At 40.6% G+C, this 19,906-nt stretch overlaps 1 protein-coding gene across 6 annotated transcripts in view; it reads left to right on the forward strand.

The window, feature by feature from the left end:
* The first annotated feature begins 1,256 nt into the window (after window positions 1–1,256).
* The window catches only part of NEXN (nexilin F-actin binding protein), a 53,725-nt gene continuing 35,075 nt past the window's right edge, over window positions 1,257–19,906 (forward strand). For 3 of the 6 annotated variants that reach the window (XM_069595475.1, XM_069595489.1, XM_069595483.1), the window contains exon 1: window positions 1,531–2,236. The gene's annotated coding sequence lies outside the window, so the exon portion shown is untranslated. Of the gene's footprint in view, window positions 2,237–19,906 lie in introns of all 6 variants that reach the window. The other 3 variants (XM_069595500.1, XM_069595509.1, XM_069595519.1) reach the window with 2 other exon arrangements.

Here is a 19,906-nt window from a genome sequence, read left to right on the forward strand (position 1 = left end):
CTCCCAGAGATCTCCAGATACTTACATGGCTCATAGGCTTTTCTCATATGAGGCTTTCTCTAAACTCTTATCCAAAGGGATAATATCTAGCCATTCCATTCCCAGCATTTCCTACTTTTCTGCTCTGCTTTATCTCTATTGCTTATTACTAAGCTGTTTATCTGCTTATTGTCTGTCCTCTTCCACTAGAATATATGTCATATGATGGCAGGGTTTTTTGTTTTGTGACTGGTATATCCTAAGTAGAACTAAATATTTGTTGAGTGAATGAATGATGAATCGAGGGGAGAAGACACAGCTTTGCGTGCTGTGGGCAGCTAGCAAAGTTTATAGAATGAAGAGCTTTGTTGTGTCTGGTGAATCTGCTGAGTAGATCCTTTAGGAGAGTTTCTACTCACTTCTTTAAATCATAATTATAAAAGTGTAATTATAAATTGGTAAGTGTAGGGAGGAAGAGTGGAATAAGAATTTGTAATGGGACTGATACGTGCATGCATGCTGTTGTGTCCAACTCTGTGATCCCATGGACTGCAGCCCAGAGTCCTGTCCATGGAATTTTCCAGGCAAGAATACTAGAGTGGGTTGTCATTTCCTACTCCAGGGGATCTTCCTGACCCAGGGATCAGTCCTGTTTCTCCCACATTGTGGGTGGATTCTTTATCAGTGAGCCACATTGAAAGCCCAGGGATTGATACAGATTGGGGTAAAAGGAAGACTGCTCTGAGAAAGCAACATATAAGCAGATAGCAAAAGCATGTGTTGAATTTAGGTAGGTGAAGAGTCTAGGGAAAGAGAATTTCGTACAGGGGGAACAGCTTGTGCAAAGGCCGGGCAACTAGAGTGACCACAGAAAATTCCATGAATCGAAGAAGGTCAGGGTGATAGTATTGAAGGGAGCAAGAGAGTAAGTTTAAATAGCTGTGTTTTTTTTTTTTTAACCAATCTAGAACTTTTCTGTAATTTAAGAATGAATGGCGTATACCTCTTAAAAGAATTGCCATCTGAGTAAATAGTGTATAGGGATGCGGTGGAGAAAGAAGGTTATAGTTAAGACCAGAAGGCCTTTTCAACATCTCTGAAAATGTAACCTGAGCACCACTGTCTTTCCAGCGCTAGAAGTTGGAGGTGGTTGTCCCTGGTTTGTGTAGATGCTAGTTCAATTTTGTTTATTCATTCATTAAATTGATATTCATCTTATGCATGCAGTGAAGACTTGAAGATCTCCCCCACCAGGAAAATGTCCCCATTTAATGAGTATTTCAGGTTTTAATATGAACTGTCTGATGGCTTTAATTGACGGACTGGTGGTCCAGATTGAAAATATTCAATCTAGTTCTAATATCCGATTAGCTGGTGCTAATATTTGCAAGATGCCTTAATGTGGATTTAGAAAGACCAGAGATGATTTGCCCTCTGTTAAGGAAAACTGGAATGTTATGTAAATCTTATTTCTTTTTATGCTTCCTCCTCCCCGTCTGCTCCTCTTTCGCATCCTCTCTCGTCCACTTTTCTCTACCAACCATCCTGTTGAGAGTGAAAGACCAGCACCGAGAGAAGGAGAGCAACAGACAGAAGTGGCCCCCACTCTGCTGCTCTCTGCTCTCAACAGTAAAGGGAAAGTTGGCCGAGGGGCGACGCTTTGAATGAAGATGAGGTGGTGATTTGGCCACTTAGACCCCAGAACCGATAGCTCAGCTGAGAAGCAGGCCCTAGAGCAAACCGTTAGTGGGTAGAGGGAAGGCAGCTGCAGCCTGTTTCCGAATCCCACTCCAGGAGCTCCCGTTCCTCACCGGGGAGGCAGCCTCCTTTCCCCGGAGCCTGCCGGGACGCGGAGGTGGGCCGAGGGGAGGGGGTCTGCTCCGGGATCCAGAGTCGGGCGACCGACAGGTCCCGGCGGAAAGTTGGCAGCCACCGCCCCCCTCGCCCGCCTTCCTGCTCGACTCTCCACCCCTCTCCGGGCGATACGGCGGAGGCGGGGGTTGGGGGAGCTGGCCTCGTGTTTTGGAACAGCTGCAGCCGGCGCTGGGCCCGCCTGGAATGCGGGAACAGGCTGCGCACCAGGACTTTTATGGAAACTTGCTGTTGGAGCGGGCGGCGGCGGCGGCGGCGGCCAGAGAGATCGCAGCGGCTGGAGCGGCGGCTGGAGCACCCGGACCCCTGCCCACACCCCGGCGCCCGACGCGCACAGCTTCCTCGCGAGCACCCTGGACCTTCGCGTGTCGCTGGCTTGAGGAGGGTGAGAGGAGTCGGGGGGACGTGGGACTGGGGCGGCCGAGATCGAGCCGTCGGCTCCCCTTGGGCGACTGGCGGGGTCTGCGGGGACGCGCGCCGCGGCTCCTGGCCGGGGTCCATCCAGCTGTGTGGATGTGCTGGTCCCCGGCGCGAGCGAACCGGCCCTTGGAGCCGCATCCCCGGGCTCCGCGCGGCGTGGGGCGGGCCGGGGCGGCCTGGCTGTCTCTCCGCGGTCACCGGCCTTGGGCAGATTCTGGCCGCGACATCCCTGCCCAGCTTCGCAGCTCAGCTTAGCTTGCGCCCTATGTATGCAGTTTCGGGAGCTTTCTGGGTCCCGCAGGCAGTGATCCTCCGGGAGTGATCCTCTGCAAGTGGAGCGGGCTCCCGACCCCTTGCTCGGTCCCAGTGGGCCCGGCAGGTAAAGTGCCGCGTCCTCCCCCACCACGTGCCCCCGGCGCTGTCTCCTTGTCCGCCGGCACTGCCTGCTGTTTTTAAGAGAAATCATTCCCCATCTGTTCCAGTGGGAGGCTGGGGAGTGAGATGTGATTTAACTACCCGTCTTCTGCCCCCTCCCTCCAAACTAGTTTTTCGCGATTCTGTCCGAGGTCGGATGTTGGGAGTTGCAGCTAGAGCTGAACTTGGAATGAGTGATAGAATCATCTCTTGAGACCTCCCTTGACTGTATGCTCTTTAAAAACGCCGAGCCATTCCAGCTGTTTGTAAACTGTGAAACGCTCTACAAATGCTGAAAAAAAAATTATTATTAATGGCTTTTGTAAAGAAAATAGCCAAGTTCAGAGGTTCGTTGATGGCTTCAAGGTCTTCATTTCATATTTATTTAAGGTCCAGAATGTGAACAAAGAGTTGGAAAGCGGGGTGAGGGGAAGAGAGAGAGAGGACAGAAGGAGAACAAGATAAAAATAGCATAAGGCTATGTCCTAACAAAATGTCTGTCCTTGGGTAGGAGGCAGGTAGAGAAAAGAAATAAGCCATAATAAGAAAGAAATCAGTTCCATGAGCGAAGAAACTGGAGCATCATTCACCAGCTAAATTTTGTTAATGAATTCATGTGTGGGCCCACGGGTCTTCGAGTCACAGCATAACTATGTGTTGGGTAGCATGCTTAAGTCAACTTAAGTATTTATACCATCTTAGTCACCCGTCAGTCATTGAATGAATTGCGTTACTTTCCCCCGATAATCCTTTTACAGGTAAAATTTCTGCCATAAGAAAACGCAGAATACACATAAGTCTCTGAAATTCTTTTCAGTTTTGAAGTCCAGTAGGGTGGAAAAGTGAACAATCAATTAAATTGAGGGACAAGGTTTGTTTTGTTTTATTTTTTTGCGGAGGTATATTTAGTAATAAGGCTTGCTCAGTGGTAAAGAGCCCACATGCCAATGCAGGAGAGGCAGAAAACTCAGGTTCGATCCTTGAGGGGGAAGATCTCCTGGAGGAGGGCATGGCAGCCCACTCCAGTATTCCTCCCTGAAGGATCCCATGAAGTGAGGAGCCTGGCAGGACTGCATGGAGTCCCAAAGAGTCTGGCAGGACTGAGCACACACACATACTTAGTATAAATAAACTTTCATTATTTAATGTAATTAATTAAGATCCTCACAGCTATTAGCCTTCTATTTTTAAACATATTTTGTATTTTTAACTGGAATATTTTAAAGAAAAATGTGGACAATTCTGTATTTTATCTGCAGTGATTCCCTTAAGGAGCCCAAAGTAAAAACCACAAGATTCTTTAAAATCCAGTTTACCTTAATACAGTATTGATGTAATTCCATTTTCATGAAAGGGACACACTTTTAAATCCATTTTAAACTGAATGTAGAGAATAGCAATTTTTCCTGCTCACCTGAAAATCTGTGCTATTTTTGAAAATTTGATATGTATGACTGATCATTGGTAAAATGTATGTCATCTTGAGATGACTATATTTAGCATCAACAAAGGAATGCATTATCTAGGTTTTTGAACAGTATTTTTCCCCTGAAATTACATTTGAGGTATTTGGGTTAGGGTTTCACTTGTGAACAGAATAAAAACTGGGTATGTATATTTGGGTGAGATTAATTGGCAATTTAAGAGCTTCCCTGGTGGCTCAGCGGTAAAAATCTGCCTGTAGCACAGGAAAGGCAAGAGATATGGATTTGATCCCTGGATGGAGAAGATCCCCTGCAGTAGGAAATGGCAACCCACGGAAGTATTCTTGCCTGGAAAATTTCATGGACAGAGGAGCCTGGTGGGCTACAGTCCATGGGGTCACAAAGACCCCAGTCACATGACTGAGCACACGCACACACAATTGGGAATTTAGATTGCTTGGAACCCAAGTGGCCTGAAATGAGATACTATTTCATTTAGGGGGGAAAAACCCCTACTCTTATCTTTGAAACTCATTAAGGGAAATAAGGGCTTCCCCCATGGCTCAGCTGGTAAACAATCTGCCTGCAATGAGGAAGACGTGGGTTCGACCCCTCGGTCAGGAAGATCCCCTGGAGAAGAGAAGAGCTACTCACTCCAGTATTCTGGCCTGGATAATTCCATGGACTGTATAGTCCATGGGGTCCCAAAGAGTTGAACTCAACTGAGCAACTTTCACTTTCACACTGGTGGCTCAACACTGAAGAATCCTCCTGCAGTACAGGAGACACAAGAGATGTAGGTTTGATCCCTAGGTGGGGAAGATTCCCTAGAGAAGGAAATGACAACCCACTCCAGTATTCTTACCTGGAAAATTTCATGGACAGAAGAGCCTGGCAGGCTGCAGTGCATGGGGTCACAAAGAGACACGACTGAGTGCACAAACACACACACAAAAGCAAATAAAAATACATGCCTAAAAGAGAGAAAACAAAGTATCATAGTAAATGTAGAAAAGTATGTAACAGATGGGCAGGCGTCTGGATATTTTTATAGAAAAGAAGACTCTGTGCATTTTATCTTATGCTGGCCAGACACACAAAACATCTTAGTAGTCAACTTTATAATTAAGAGGGAAAATGGCCTATACCATTCTTAGTAATTTCACATATTTCTGTTCTTATTTAAACTATCTGTGGTCTACATCCCCTGTATGGTTTCTTTTATGTTCTCTTCCTTCTGATTTTATCATTTGTCAAGATTACATATTTATACACACTTGGAGTTGTTATATTTTCTTCATCTATTTAAATACTCAGTGCATGGTGCATGGTTTGGCTTGACTATGATAGTATGGGTCTTCCTGGATGGCTCAGCAGGTAAAATAATCCACCTGCAGTGCAGGAAATATAGGAGACACAGGTTCAATCCCCAGGTCAGGAAGATCCCCTGGAGAAGGAAATGGTAATCCACTGTAGTATTCTTGCCTGAAAAATCCCATGCATGGAGGAACCTGCAGGGTTACAGTCCAAAGTGTTGCAAAGAGTCAGATATGACTGAGCACATCCTTCACACTGCATGGTAATATACTTTCTCTGTGGTAAGATGGATGAATTTTTATCCAGTCAGATTTGTTTTTTTATTAGAAAAGTAATACAACTATGTTATATTTATGGTTAAAAATTGTGGGGAACTGAAAAGGGGGCTGTCATCATCTGACACATAAACTGTTAGTACTTTGATATAGTTCCCTCTTTTCTCCACAAACAGAAGTTTTTCCCCTCACAATGCCATATCTCAGTGGAAGTACCTATGTGAAAGCATTGGTGCAGTATCTGCCATCTAGTAAGTGTTCAATAGTTGGTTCTTTTTTCCCCCTTATTTATTTATTTATTTATTTATTTATTTATTTTGTCATCTCTTCTATTTTGTTCTCCACTTAGAAGACAGTTTCGGGTCCCTAGGCCAGGTTTTGAGGTTGGTGAAGAAAATTTTTTGTCTTGATACAGGCAGTTTGATTTTAGATTATACGGGCTTCTGTTAGAAGTGTAAACCAACAGAGTCATCACCATACAGCCCCTTACACAAACCCTGGGATTTACTGTCCTGATTCCTAGTCTGATGTTGCTACACCCTGCAAGGCAGTGGAGGAGGCAGGCAATGTCTCTACAAGGCTGGTTGGCAAGAGCCTCCCTGCCCAAACCTGGCCCCTGGGTCTAATTTTGAAGGATGACCCTATCAGCACACTTAACAAGAGGGATGAATCAAAATGCTGCTACTTTGGAAATTCAGGCATGTGATTAACAGAATGGACATTTAGGCTTTAATGACTTAAGTAGATACTTGAGAAACCATAACTTCTTGATGCCTGGACCCATTTGAGGTTGGTGAAATTTGACTTTGCCTTTCTTTCTGGCCTTCTTTCCTGCCATTTCCTTCCTTTTCGCTCTGCCTCCCTCTTTCTAGGCAAAACAGCCCCCACCCCTGTCTCTCTGTATTTTCTTAATGCTGCTTGTTTATTTAGATCAGGGTCTACAAACTGGGAGCCAGAAAGCCACTTTTAGCCACAGGCATGTTTCAAAATTGTACATTTTATATTGAAATATGGATTTTCAGCCTCTCTTGAATTTGAAAGGTCTCAGCAAAACTGGCCCACATTTCTGCATAGCAGGGATACTCTGAAACTAAGTAGTGACTCCCTTCTCAGACAGGGCACACAACACACTCTCCTCTTAACATAGTCTCCACCATCCCCTATTGTTTGATAACCAGTCATCACTGATATACATTACTTGTCAATTATATTGCATAACGTTAACTTACATTACCTGACCATAGACACTTGAATATGCAGGGCCCTGATCTAAGTATTAGGGTAAGTCTGAAGCCATGATATGATAGAAAGTCTGCTGGACTTGGCATTAGGAAGCTGGACTTTAAATGCAATAGATATATTTTGATTAGCATCCTTCTCTTAAATAATGTAATCATGGAGCTGCGAAGGAGAGGTTAACTGTCATTGACACTAATTGCTAGTGTCAGTTGAACTGAAAGGAACCATGTATTGAGAACTAAAACAGAATATTTTAACTGATGGGATTTTAGAAAGTATAGGGGAGATACTTCTGGGAAAGAACTCTTTCCTAAGAACTCTTGAATAATCCTACGTCTTCCCCATCTTAGAAGTCTTTAGGAGAGTTTTAGCAGCCCTTCTGCGTTGGTCATAAAGTGAAGTTTACTACTCTTCTTCTACTTCACTGCCCTACCCACTTGTTTGGAGCCAGAGGCCTGGGTCTTTCCATTCCCAGTTGTGTCCCTCGTTGAAAGGCCATCTTCCACTTGAAGAGGGTTGAGGAATTGTAGTCTGCTCCAGAAATCACCACATCCATTTGCTTGGGAATCCCACATCTGGTTTTTCATGATACCTAGCTTAATGTAAACTGACTCCTTCTAATTTTACTCTCTACAATTTTGTTCGTTCGTTCATTTACTCATTCATGTATCCTCATCACCAGCTTTCCTTTTAGAGATATAATACAGGAGTTTTATTTGGGCTCATTTTGGATCAGACACTTTTCTGGTATCTCTTAGTTATTCATCCGCTAGCTCAAATGTGAACTGACTTTGTACTGTGTCCTAGTTGCTATGTGAGACACTAAAGATAAAAAATGGAGTAGAGCACAGTTTTTCCCTTCAGGGACTCAGAGTGTGGTGAATGCTCTTTGAAAAATATTCCACACAGTCATACAAGTGCAAAGTATTATATATTAATATAGAAGAATGACGAGGCAGGTTGAAAATAAGATTGTTGGTATGACTGCAACCGAGATTATCATACTAAGCCAGTCAGAAAGAGACAGACAAATGTCATATGATATCACTTATATGTGGAATCTAAAATATGGCACAAATGAACCTATCTGCAAAAGAGAAATGGATTCACAGACACAGAAACAGACTTGTGGTTGCCAAGGGAGAGGTGGGTAGGGAGAGGGAAGGACTAGGAGTTTGGAGCTGGTAGATACGAACTATTACATTTAGAATGGATAAACAGCAAGGGCCTAATGAATAGCACAGGGAACTGTATTGAATATCCTATGATAAATCATAATGGGAAAGAATCTTTAAAAATGTGTAAATGTGTATAACTGCGTCACTAGGCTATACAGCAGAGATTGGCACAACACTGTGAATCAACTGCACTTCAATTTAAAAACTAAATTAAAAACAAAAAACACAAAATGAAAGAAACAGCCAAAGCAAAAAAAAAAAAAAAAGATTGTTGATTATCAGTGAGGAATTATATATTGGTAGGAGGAAAAAACTCACTATTTTAAGTAGGTAAAATAGGATCTAGTTTCATATTTTTGAACTGTAATGAGGTTTATAATGTTTAATATAATTTTCAAAGTAGAAGGTTACAACCTTCATTAAATGTAATAAGGTTACATAAGTTTGTATTTCTTGTACAAGTAGAAATTGATAAAAATTTAGGCTCACATTTTATGAAGCTGAAAACAATGTTGTTTGTTCTATAAAGAGGTGAGTTTTAACATTTACTTCTAGTATATATGTATATATATTCTGTCTATAACCTTAAAAGTTGAGACAAAGAATTTACTTGAGTTTAATGAAATGCACATTTAAACCTGTCACTTCTTGTCAGGTCTGTTCTCCTTGAGAAAGGAGATAATACTTTCACATGATGAAACAGTTATTGTAAATGATAGAGAGCTGTGATTTAAAATTCTTAAGTCTTGCATTATTTTCTATCTTGAAATATTTTAATTATACATATAAAAATCAAATAAAGTAACTAAATTTAGAATATTTAGAGGTCAAACAGAGGTCCAGTGAAATTTTAGAATGAGAACATTAGCATGGATATTTTAAGATGATCTGTTATACTTAATATTGTATTCTACTTTGAAACTTTCATATTATTTCAAAGTTTGAGTTCTATACCTTAGTATAACAGCCCCAAAGTATATTTTTGAAACACATTTTATTAAGCTATTAAGTCATCTTAAAAAACTTCCTGAAGTCTACCTCATTAATTGCTATGCCAGTTGATACCAACATTAGTATATTTGTTTGTATTCATATATACGGGCTTTCCTGGTGGCTCAGAGGTAAAGAATCTGCTTACATTGCAAGCTATAGTCCATAGGGTCACAAAGAGTCAGACAGGACTGAGCAACTAAGCACATCAGTTCAGTTCAGTTCAGTTCAGTCGCTCAGTTGTGTCCGACTCTTTGCAACCCCATGAATTGCAGCACGCCAGGCCTCCCTGTCCATCACCAACTCCCGGAGTTTACCCAAACTCATGTCCATCAAGTCGGTGATGCCATCCAGCCATCTCATCCTCTGTCTTCCCCTTCTCCTCATACCCCCAATCCTTCCCAGCATCAGAGTCTTTTCCAATGAGTCAACTCTTCGCATGAGATGGCCAAAGTACTGGAGTTTCAGCTTTAGCATCATTCCTTTCAAAGAACACCCAGGACTGATCTCCTTTAGAATGGACTGGTTGGATCTCCTTGCAGTCCATGGGACTCTCAAGAGTTTTCTCAAAAGCATCAATTCTTTGGCGCTCAGCTTTCTTCACAGTCCAACACTCACATCCATAAATGAGCACAGGAAAAACCACAGCCTTGACTAGACGGACCTTTTTTGGCAAAGTAATGTCTCTGCTTTTTAATATGCTATCTAGGTTGGTCATAACTTTCCTTCCAAGGAGTAAGCGTCTTTTAATTTCATGGCTGCAATCACCATCTGCAGTGATATATACAATTCATGTATATATATTTCAGGTACTTTTAGATAAAAATGTAGAATGGTAGAGTGAAATAAGTAGTTGACTAGAAGTCAAGAAACTTGGAGTCTAGTTCCTTGTTGTGCTGCTGAACAGTTTGCAACCTTGAATTAGTCACTGAATCATTTTGAACCTCCTGTTTTTTCTTATGGTAAATGAATGGCTTTGACTAATTGGTCTTTAAGGTCTTTAGTGAATAAGCTCTAAAAATTCATAATTCTTAGTATATGTATAACAAGACCCCTAATGTAATTCTGACAGGTAGTAAAACCTGTTCAAAGCTGAACTCATCTTTTTTACCCCTTAAACATGCTTTTAATGGTAACCCTGTTCATCCATTCACTCAAAATAAAAACCTTGAACCAATTCCTTCCTTTCTCTCCTCACCTCTACCCTCCAAATCTAATTTGGTCAAAATTTTTGCAATAATGCTCCCAAGACAGCCCCCTTCCCTGGAGGAAGGGACATTGTCTTTTTGTTCACTTTCATTTCTTCACAGCCTAGGATCATCTCTGGCATATAGTTGGAGCTTAATAAATACTTCTTAGATAAATGAATAAATGGGTTACCACGTCTGGTCAATCCTATTTCTAAAATATCTTTTCTGACTTTTCGTTCCTAATGCTACCATCTTAATTTAGGCCCTTATCTTTTCTTGCCAAGATCATTGTACTTGTCTTTCTCCCTGTAGTCTTCCCTCATTTTACTCCAATTTTCTACACTGCTATCAGTCTCTTTTTTTCTTTTCTAGAGTACATGTATCATTAAGTCACATGTTTGCTTTAAAAATCCTTTGCTGGTTCCCATTGACTGTAGGATCAAGTCTAAACTTTTTCTTAGCCTGGCATTTCAGAATCTTTCCACTCTGTGTCCAGTCTGTCTTTCTAGTTTTACCATATATTCTCTGGACAACTCATAGCTCCCCCAATTTTCAGTGGGCTGTCAGGCATGGGTGTTTTTGTTCACGTTGCTCCTTTTGCCTAGATGCCCTTACTCTCCTTTCTGCTTTGTGAAGGCCTCTTATCCTTCAGTGTCTCCATCAAATGTCACCATTTATCACTGTGTAATCTGCCTTAAACCCCACCTCCTACTTAACCCCACCATGATCTTTTCCATGACTTTTCCATATTTCTATAGCTCTGTACATATCCTGCTATTATATATGCTTACTACTTTGTATTATAATTAGTTGTGGTCCCATCTATTTTTCCTAACAAAACTAATTGATTTCAAAGGCTGTCACATAAATTTTGTATACCATCACCAAGGCATAATTCCTGGTACACAGTGAGTTTTCCTCATAAAAATACTATGTTATAAATACAGGTCCAATCTGTCAAGTTTGAAAAAAATGCGCTTTTGATAGATCACAGACAGGCTATAGTAAGACGGCAGTATTCCCTCAGAACCCTATGCTGGATACTCAGTTGTCTTCCTTTAACATCAGCACTTAATATGCTGGGTTGGCATTCTTAAATCCCTTCTGTGTGCTGTTCTTGGTCACTCAGTCGTGTCCAACTCTTTGCAACCCCATGGACTGTCACCTGCCAGGTTCCTCTTGTCCATGGAATTTTTCAGGCAAGATTACCATAGTGGGTTGCCACTTTCCTTTTCCAGGGGAGCTTCCTAACCCAGGGGTCAAACCCAGGATTGAACCTGAGTCTCTTGTGTCTCCTACATTGGCAGGCAGATTCTTAACCACTAGTGCCACCTGGAATTAAATCCCTTTATTATTCATCGTCCCTTTATTATGACCAAACTTGTTGATGAATCACATGTTCAACCTTATCCTTAGGTCATTGTTTTCTCTTATTTTTGATAACAATTCATCTGGCTGGCCTGAGATCTTAGACATTTAGAAAAGTACAGTGGGGCCTAATTGTTGTGCTGCTGTTGCTCCTTTAAGGTGGCTAAAGACCTTACATCTGCCTGCTCAGACAAGAAAAGTCACTTAATACTAGATTAGGAAAAGTCTGTGAGATTCCAGATATAAAATCCCTTGGTATTTAGGTTACTGAGTGTAAGAATTACGTTGTTAAACTAATCCTCATTTAGTATTCTAGAATACAGACAGAGAGTGTCCACTCAAATTACTTTCTTGTTTTGAATTAAAACTGGTGTGATTTGATAGAATATTTTTCCTATAATTCAACAAATCTCAGAATATGGTTTTAGAATCCTTGGGAGGCCCCAAGACCCTTCAAGGACCCATAGGCCTTTCTTTTTATAACTACATATCTGTATGAGGCCATGCTTTCTTTATATACTTCAGTCAAAACAACATATCATAATACTTTGAATACAGAAGTAGATATGAGAATATAGCTATCTTTTTTTAAGCCAGATATTAAAAAGATATGCAAACATATAAAATCATGTCATTCTCCTAAGTATTTTTATTTTGGAAAATACATTTTTTTTCATAAAATATGTGTATGTTGATGTATAATAAGTTTGTTATTATTTCCCATGACAAGTATATATTTGAAAATTCTCTTTTAATTTTTAATACATTGATATCTGTAGATATAATCTATATAAACAAAAGCTTTCTGAGCTCCTCAGTAGCAGGCCTGTACATTGGGCCTTTGTATATTTTCTTGGTTATTGTCTGTCATCCCATGTGGTCTATGAGCTCCCTGAAAAGAAATATTTTATTCTACACTCATCTTTGTATATGTAGTGCCTTATACCTGTCTAGCACATTGTAGAAAGATGTTTAATAAATGTTTTTGAATTAATTAATAAGTACATATTTATTCATTTTAGCTAATTTTTCATTTCCCAATTATTTCTGACTCTATCATATGTATCACCTCTAAGTTTATGAAATAACATGCAAACCACCTAGTATATGGCACATAATAGGGATTCAGTTGTTAGTTTCCACTCTCCTCCTTTATATAATGTAGAAAAACCAGGTCTTTCCTTTAATTTATTATAACTTTTAAAAAATTCTTACATTTTGTTGATGTATGTAACTTCATTTTATTAATGACTTCCTCAAATGAGAAGTAACCAGTTTTCTCTGAGTGGTTACTTTAAAGTCTTCCCAAGAAAGAATCAAAGGCAGGAATTATGGGGTTTGATTCTGGGCATAATTCTGAGGTGTTAGGAGGATGCACTGCGTAGTGCCTAGAATGTGGCAAGTGCAGCTGGAGTAGGACTTAGAGCATCTGTAAAGTATTGTGCATTATGCTGAAATAGATGTTGGACAAACTAAATGAAATAGATTGTATTGTTGAAGACAATGGAAGAAGCGAATACTTGTTGAAGCTTAGTGGTGGGTGTATGAGGTTTGATTATATTAGTTGCTTTCACTATATTCCTGAAATAATAAGAGTTAAAGAAGATAGACTAATATGTTGGATATGTTTAATATAAAATTTTTAACTTATGCCAGATGCATCTGGAAACCAGAAAATCTAGATATATCTAGAAAAATCTAAGCACATTTTGAGATGTCAGAGACTGAAAGCAAAAAAGTCCCTTCTTGGTGTGAAATGCGGAAAACTACAATTGTTAGTTTGGGAAAATACTTCACTGGTAAGGAAGTGGCTTAAGAATTTTCCTGGAGGGAATTCGCTGCAGTCCAGTGGGTAGGACTCTGAGCTTCCACTGCAGTAGGCACAGGTTCCATCCCTGGTGGGGAACTAAGATGCTATATGCACTACAGGGAGAAAACAAATCTCTCAGAGGTAGAAACAGTCATTGAATATATGTGTCAAGGTGGGAGGTTGAAGGAATGGGAGAAGACAAGGTAAATCAGAGAGGCTAAGGGAACCTGCAAAAGGGCCTAATAAGCCCAGATAAGAATTTTAGTTCTGGTCTTACGTAGTTAACATCCTCAGAGCTGGAGTCATTGACTAAAGAGTACAGAGTGGCAGAGAAGGTAGTAGCCAAGTTGGTGAAGGTAGAAAGAATGGCAAGCTGTCACGTTATTAGAAATCAAAATAATTGGGGTTGGAAGTTACTCTGAATTTTTTTTTAACCGCTTAGCATATGGGATCCTAGTTCCCCTACTAGGGACCAAATCCGAGCCCCGAGCCACCTGCATTGGCAGCACAGAGTCCTAACCACTAGGCTGTCAAGGATGTCCCACTCTGGAGCTTTTGAAACTTTATTTTACAATATGTAACCGGTACTTAAAATCATTATTCTGATTATATGTGCCAGTTAAGAACTTTGAAGAAATTGTGTTTAATAAGTTTTCCTATAGCAACTGAGGTAACTTTGTGTCCTTATCACTTTGGATTCTGGTACCAATTGAAAAGTTTTAATAATTCAAAGAGGTTTATCAGCATTCTGAAGGAGAGAAAAACTATTAAAGTGAATACTTTGAATTTTATAGTTTCTCATTTTGTAAGTTTATTAATCATAATGATAATGATCCACATGAATAATAAATATATATGAATATTTCTAGTAAGGATTATTATGTGAAGTTGAAAGAGGGCCTGGGAACTCTGTGCTATAAAGCAACAAATATAGCAGCAAATTTCACATAAGTTTATAGACAAGTAGGTGAAACTCATCTATATGTTAACTAATAATATATGTAGAAAGCATGAAAGTGGGAGATGATAAAATGATCAAAGATTGAATGGATATTTGGAATTTGAGAATATGTTTCCAAAAGATTAATTTGAAAATCTTTTGGAAATATTCAATAGCAAATTTTAAAATGTAGTATAGACAGTTTCGGAGAAGGCAATGGCACCCCACTCCAGCACTCTTGCCTGGAAAATCCCATGGGCAGAAGAGCCTGGTAGGCTGCAATCCATGGGGTCATGAAGAGTCAGACATGACTGAGCAACTTCACTTTCACTTTTCACTTTCATGCATTGGAGAAGGAAATGGTAACCCACTCCAGTGTTCTTGCCTGGAGAATCCCAGGGACAGGGGAGCCTGGTAGGCTGCCGTCTATGGGGTCGCACAGAGTCGGACACGACTGAAGTGACTTAGCTGCATAGACAGTTTATTAAGGGAATTAAAAATTGAGTCAAAGGAATGGGATCTTTTAGAGTTCTTCATTTTGATGGTTACTACATGGATATTGAAAACCTTTTCATGATGGCTTTGGGGATTTATTTTAAATTATAGTTTATTAATTAGCAGGCATGGAGCTAGGCACTAGAAAGGAATCAGTCCTCTGTATTGTATAAAAGGAACATAAAGTTTACCAAATGTACAGATGAAGGCCCAGGTGGAAGTAAGAGAAGAGCAAAATGTGGACTGAGAATGGAAGTCACTGACCTCAGGCATCTCGTGGGAAGGTTGGGGTATGGTGTCTGCTGTCTGCAATTCTGTATCAGGTATGGTTGATGTTAGAATCTTACCTGAGTCTACAGATAGCATAGTGGGCTGGACCATTAAAAATCCTGTTCCAAGGCTTTTGTTCAGTTTTGGCCAGGAGACTATTAATAACATGAGAATAGGGAGAGTGTCTGTCTGTTCAGTGCTGCATTTCTCAACACCTGGCAGAGTGCCTGGCACATAAGAGTTGCTTAATAAATATTTGTGTAATGAATGGTGTGTTCTATTTATATTGTAGTCCCACATAATGTTAACCATAATGAGAGTCACACATTATATCTCAGCATATAAAGTGCTTCCTCTGTAAGTTGGCAGGATTTACTTATTCAGTAAATAATTATTATATAAGTCTTCTATATATCAGCACATGCTAAATACTGTGGATACAATGGTATATAAAATACAGTCTGTACTCTCAAAGACCTTACTTTCTGGTAGAGGAGGTGGTCAAGAAAGTGCCTGGTTGTTGTGTTTGTTCAGTTGCTAAGTCGTGTCCAACTCTTTACGATCCCACAGACTGCAGCCCACCATGCTTCCCTGTCCTTCACCGTCTCCCAGAATTTGCTTAAACTCAAGCCATTGAGTCAGTGATACCATCCAACCATCTCATCCTCTATCACTGCCCAGAATGCTCACATCATGTCTGACTTTGCAACTCCATGGACTGTAGCCTCCTCTCTCCTCTGTCCATGGGGTTGTCCCAGCAAGAATACTGGAGTGGGATGCCATTTCCTCTTCCAGGGAATCTTCTTGACCCAGGGATTGAACCCACATTTCTTCTGTCTCCTGCATGGGCAGCCATGTTCGGTACTACTAGCGCCACCTGGGAAGCCCTTATATTGTGGCGAATGCCGTAATTAGGGTGAGCATGGGCGTGCTATTGTAACACACACTAGAGAACCACCTAACCCAGTCTCATGAGTCAAGGAAGGCTTCCTGGAGAAAAGTGACAGTTTCAGAACTAAAGGATTAGTAGGAGTTAGCTAAGAGAATGAGTAGAATAGGCTGAGGGAGCTAGCTGTGTAAAGGCTCAGGTGGGCCAGTATTTCAGGACATGTGATAGAGTGGGAGGGAAGAATGGAGAAAGATGAAACCAGAGAGGTAAACTACCAAAGTATATTAACTCATTGAAATAAAAGTGTAGAGAGAGAAGAAAAGGGCAAAGGCTGAAACATGGGGGCAAACAACACTGAGGAAGTGTAAAGAGGCAAAGAAACCCTCAAAAGAGAAGGAGTGGTTAGAGACATGAAGGAACAGGGAGAGAAATGGTATCATGAGCCAAGTGAGAAGGATTTCAGAATAAAGCAGTGACAGAGTGTCAGATGCAGCAGTGAAGTTCAGAAGGTAGAAGCTGTACATTTTATTTGCTAGTGGGAAGGAACCTGCATGCCATTGTAGGAGATGTAAGAGATGAGGTCGGATCCCTGGGTTGGAAAGATCCCCTGGAGGAGAGCCAGGCAACAGACTCCAGTGTTCTTGCCTGGAGAATCCATATGGACGGAGGAGCCTGGTGGGCTACAGTCCACAGTGTTGCAAAGAATCAGACATGACTGAAGCGACTTAGCATGCACGCATAAAGAGAAAAGGGCTTCCGTGATAGCTCAGTTGGTAAAGAACCCACCTGCAATGCAGGAGACTTAGGTTCAATTCCTGGGTTGGGAAGATCCCCTGGAGAAGGGAAAGGCTACCCACTCCAGTATTCTGGCCTGGAGAATTCCACGGACTGTATAGTCCATGGGGTCACAAAGAGTCGGACACGACTGAGTGACTTTCACTTCACTTCATAAAAAGAAAAACATTATTATGCCTAATTTACAGTAAAATGGAAGTTCACAGAATTTAGCTGGCTTTCCCAAGACCATACATCTAATAAATGACCTCATCAAAGTTTTCAGGCTCTAATTCCAGTATTTCTTCCACCATTGTTGTCTTTTGTGTTTGCTTTTCTGGCCACACACACTGCACAGCTTATGTAATGTTAGCTCCCCAACCAGAGATCAAACTTGGGCCCCTGGCAGTAAAAGTGCTGAGTCTTAGCCACTGGACTACCAGGAAATTTCCACCATCTTTGTTGCCATGTATTTGAAAAATCAACAATTAAGTGAGATATAATCATTAGGATATATTTATAATTCTGAATTCTACCAAGGTCCTTAAGCATCAAAAGTTTTAGGAGGAAATTTTGAAAGATTTCATATTACATTTGTATGAAACTTTTGTCCAATTAAAAAAATACACAAATCTGTAAGCTTTTCTATGAGAAAGCTTATGAAATGTTATGACAAGATTGAAACTGTATATGTTATTTGTTTTTAAATTTTAATTTCATAATACACATTCTACCACATATAATTACAATCATTCACATATTGAGCAACAGTCCACAGCATGGTCCCTAGTTGGCTGACAGGAAAGGAGGTAGTTTTGTCAGGGTTGAAGGCTACTTCCCAGGTGGCGCTAGTAGTAAAGAATCCGCCTGCCAATGCAGGAAACATCATGAGACTTGGGTTTGATCGCTGGGTGGGGAAGATCCCCTGGAGAAGGAAATGGCAAGCCACTCCAGTATTCTTGCCTGGAGAATCCTATGGGCAGAGGAGCCTGGCAGGCTACATACATGGGGTCACAAAGAGTCAGACAGGACTGAAGTGACTTAGCATGCACGAAGGTGACTGTGTCTGTCTGGTAGGAAGGGCATGAGTATTTCAGGCTTGTAGAGTGAGGGTGGAGAGAGAGAAAGAAGAGGATTTACGGAAACTGAAACATTTTCAGCCGCAAGTTAGAGAGCACTATGGCACCATTCCTTGACTAAAGTTCAGTGTCTGCGACTCCCTTTCGCAGGGATTTCCTTGATGGATTTATGGTTTAGTGTTGAGATTCACTAAAATGTGTGACATTCACCTAATTTTTAAATGCTTCATAGAGTCCTTGTCATGACTTTGTTGGAGTCAATTAATACTTTAAAAAGTTTTCATAGGACTTCCCTGGTGGTCCAGTGGGTAAGACTCCACATTCCCACTGCAAGGGCCCTGAGTTTGATCCCTGATCAAAGAACTAGATCCTATATGCCTCAACTAAAGAACCTGCATGCTGCAACACAAATAAAAGATTCTGTGTACTGCAACTAAGACCTGGCTGCAGCCCGGTGGTTCAGCGGTAGAGTCCAACTGCCAGTGCCTGCCAGTGTAGGAGATGTGGGTTTGGCCTCTGGGTCAGGAGGAGCCCCTGGAGAAGGAAATGGCAACCCACTCCAGTATTCTTGCCTTGGAAATCACATGGACAGAGGATCCTGGCGGGCTACAGTCCATGGGGTCACAAAGAGTTGGACACTACTTAACAACTAAGCAACCACGGCATTAAAAAAATAAAAAGTTTTCATAAAATCAAAATTCTCAATCACTAAACAAATAAAAGGGAATTTGGAGTACACTGTTAAATAACGTTCTGTTAGATAAAAATGTAGAAGCCTTTTGTACTTTTGGCAATTTAGAGAATGATAGAATATATCCATGTGTTCCTTAATCAAGAGAATAACATACATGTGAATATTGTTTCTGGATTCTTCATTGTCATTAGTTGCAGCAGTCATGCTTGCATGTTGCTGACTTGGGCACTTTAAAAATCAGAGCCCAAACGGCCCCTGACTTCATCCCACATGAATGAGTTTACTAAATGAATTCTAAACCGCAACCAGCTGAGATAGCAGCATTTCATTCAGTACCTGCGAATAATTTCGCAACCTCAGTCTGTGTTCTGTTTAACGTCAAGAGAATAACTGTTAGCCTGTATCACTTTAAAAGGAAAAAAGCTACTTAAATAAAAACTCTGAGATGCTCTCATAGGGAAAAATACCTGTTTCTCAATTTATCCAGCACCGTATTCTGCTATTATTTGCCAGCTAAAGATTACAAATTCACTAAATGTAGAGAATACCATTAATCATGTCTTTTCAGCTTCCGACATATTTCTACTGCTGGAATTGTGGTTCTCAAATAATTGGATTAAAGGCTCTGTTGATTACACAAGTAAGTCAAAGCTTATAAGCTGGTTGGTATTCCCCTCGTCCCCATCACACAAAGCAGTTGTGCTGCTTTCTTGGCATCAGCATAATACAATGGGTAAGAGTGCAGACTCAGTAGTCACACTGCCAGTCTCTGTCCCCTTTGTCCACCACTCATTATTTGTGTGGTCTTTGGCAAGTTACTTGACTTTTCTAAGTCTCATTTTCTGTAACAATTTCCATAAGACTTCAAGTCCTGCTAGAGAAACTCCAAGACATTTTTCTCATATTAATATTTTAAGAAATTTTAAATGACTGAGTTTGGAAAGTTTTTTGATATAGGGTTTGATAATAGTATTCACTTCAAAGGATTATTGTGGAAAATAAATGAAATAATGATTGTTAACCAGCTGGTATATTACCTGGCACACAGTAAAGGCTCAATAACTATTAGCTTGGATTATTATCATCATAAATTATTCATATTGTGATAAAAGGATGTACTAGTGAGATAGTGCTAGTGAGATAGTACAGTAGTGCCAGTGAGAGAATACAATGCAGTCAGTGACTGTGGAACAGAATTTTTTCCTGTATAATTAATAAACCAAATGTGGTCAAATTTATACCTTTAACCCTGGTTTAGCACAGAAAGACAACAGAGTTAGCAATGAAAT

The sequence above is a fragment of the Ovis canadensis genome, chromosome 1, assembly GCF_042477335.2.
Source record: "Ovis canadensis isolate MfBH-ARS-UI-01 breed Bighorn chromosome 1, ARS-UI_OviCan_v2, whole genome shotgun sequence".
Taxonomy (NCBI): domain Eukaryota; kingdom Metazoa; phylum Chordata; class Mammalia; order Artiodactyla; family Bovidae; genus Ovis; species Ovis canadensis.